Source organism: Crocuta crocuta, unplaced genomic scaffold (assembly GCF_008692635.1).
Source record: "Crocuta crocuta isolate KB4526 unplaced genomic scaffold, BGI_CrCroc_1.0 scaffold115, whole genome shotgun sequence".
Classification (NCBI taxonomy): domain Eukaryota; kingdom Metazoa; phylum Chordata; class Mammalia; order Carnivora; family Hyaenidae; genus Crocuta; species Crocuta crocuta.
This window is the reverse complement of record NW_027530575.1, coordinates 6,820,733-6,823,192: the sequence shown is the minus strand read 5'-3', so window position 1 is coordinate 6,823,192 and position 2,460 is coordinate 6,820,733. Positions and strand designations below refer to the sequence as shown.

Genomic DNA, 2,460 nt, shown 5'->3' with positions numbered 1-2,460 from the left:
ACCTGCTAGGCTGCGTCAAGCCTGCTGGGGATTCTCTTTCTCCCTCTGCCCCTTCCCCACTCATGTGCATGCATGCTCTCTCTCTTCCTGTCTCTCAAAATAAATAAACAACCTGTAAAAATTTTTTTAAAGAATTTACAATGTTAAAATCTTTTCNCTCTGACCCCAGTAGCGCGGCTCTAGATCACCACGGATTTTTTTAAAGGTTTATTTATTTTTGAGAGGCACAGAGCACGAGCGGGATAGGAGGAGAGAGAGAGCGAGACAGAGAATCTAAGCAGGCTCCAGACTCCCAGCTGTCAGCACAGAGCCCGACACGGGGCTTGAACCCATAAACCTTGAGATCATGACCTGAGCCGACGTGGGATGCCCAACTGACTGAGCTACCCAGGCGCCCCCCACCACTGAAATTTTAAGGGACACAAACCAGTGTCTGAGGACTCCAACAAAATCTCTCAAACCCAGTGATTATGTAAAAAGAGGGAAGAAAATTGTAAGGTGTTTTCTAACAACAACAACAAAAAAAATCACAAGTGTCTCCTGCGTTCAGAAAACAATGATGTTCATTCATCATTATTTGCAGGGCAGGAAACTGTTTTGTCAGCAATCATACTTGAAGGCTCTGGTGTTGCAAGTGTAAGCACCAGAATCTCATTTTAAATCCCCTCAAAGGAATAAACAGACCTGGGAAACATACTCCCCCGCCTAGGGCAAGGAAAAAGAAATTTTAACAACGTAATACTACCTTTTCCAGAAATTCTCCTCCTCCTTGCCTCTTTGGAACTACTTTATACTGTTTTTCAAGATCCATTGATTAAATACAGCTTACAGGGGCGCCTGGGGGGCTCAGTCGGTTAAGCATCCCACGTCACCTCTGGTCATGATCTCACGGTTCATGGGTTCAAGCCCCACATCCGGCTCTGTGCTGACAGCCCAGAGCCTGGAGCCTGTCTTCAGATTCTGTATCTCCCTCTCTCTCTCTGACCCTCTCTTGCATGCTCTCTCTCTCTCTCTCAAAAAATAAATAATAAATAAATAAACACAGCTTTAGGTATTGTAAAACAGAGACTTAAAAAGAGTGAATATAATGTTTTCAATGGGACAGATCCAGGAAGGTAGGGAGCTCTGAGGACAGATCACACAGGAAAGTTTCAAAGGATGTTCAAGTTCCACAGGATAGCTGAGCCCAGGGAAGATCCTGCCGGGAGACGCACACGGATTTCATACAGCGTAGGTCCGGGTGGGTATACTCTGCCTCCCCTCTTATGAAAAATATCCATAAACAAAAAATAAACCTTTATTTAAAAAAAAAAAGCTTAAAGAGAGCTTGCCGGTGAACACGGGAGGGGCAGAGAGAGAGAGAGAGAGAGAGAGAGAGAGAATCCTAAGCAGGCTCTGTGCTGTCAGTGCCAAGCCCAGCTGTGGGGCTCCATCTCACCAACCCTGAAATCATGACCTGAGCTGAAATCAAGAGTCAAGACAGTTAACCGATTGAGTCATCCAGACACCCCGCAAAATAAACCTTTTAAAATAAGCCATCCATTGGCTGTGTGAAAAGGCTAAGCAATTACAATACTGTGTCTGTTTGAAATGCACCACGGAGGACACATAGTTGATACTGAGTTGTGAACTGGAAAGAGGAAGGCGGGACGGGATTTGGAAAATGAAGCATTTACTGCCAGTTCAAGGAAAGGACAGGCTGGGACACAGGGTCGTGGATCTGAGACTCTGCTTCCCAAAATCTGGAACACTCAGGAGAAAACGGGTGCCCCTGGGGAGACAGGAGGGACTGGGGGCCCCACAGACCACAGCACCTCCCGCGCACGAACCCCGGAGATGGAGTCACGACTGTCCCCTGACGACGCTCCCCGTGGTCACTGGACGAATCCGGGGAGACGTGGCCGCGCGCAGGGATGGGACAGGACGCCCGGGTTCCCGGCTGCCCGCACAGCCTTCATGCCGCGCGCCGGAGGGGACTGAGGTCCGAGCGGTGCCACCTGGGACTCGGGGGACTCGAGGACTTCGGCGAGTCCTGGCACACCCGGCCCCGCACACTCACCATCTCCCGGCTTTTCGAGTCGCCCGGCGTCGTCCCTACTGCTCCCGGGGCAGGTGCAGGTCACTGCGCGATTGACGCAGCAGCAGAGCCACCTGGGACCTTTAAGCGCAGGTCAGACAAGATCCCGATCAAGGCCACGAGCTTCCGCTGCGCTGCGGAGCGTCGCCACACCCACCTGCCCCTTCCGCGGCCCTGATTGGGCAGCTCGCAAGGACCCGCCCCTCTGCTCCCCGAGCGACATCTGGGCAGGTGGTCTGACTGGTTATGAGAGTCAGTCTCTGCAGTTGGTGGGGAGCCTGTTCCCTCCTTGGACGCTCGCTTTTGTACAAAACTTGGTCCTGGCCCTAGGCGGAAGGTGGCGTCTTCCTGCAGCTCCTTGTAAACGTGGGGACACATGTCCA

The 2,460-nt window shown here is 51.4% G+C and overlaps 1 protein-coding gene across 1 annotated transcript in view; it reads right to left on the bottom strand.

Moving 5' to 3' along the window:
- Nucleotides 1–2,147, bottom strand: part of LOC144234574 (uncharacterized) — a 46,742-nt gene extending 44,595 nt beyond the window's left edge. The window contains exon 1 of the mRNA XM_077767900.1: nucleotides 2,060–2,147. The gene's annotated coding sequence lies outside the window, so the exon portion shown is untranslated. The remainder of the gene's footprint in view (nucleotides 1–2,059) is intronic.
- Nucleotides 2,148–2,460: the final 313 nt, after the last annotated feature.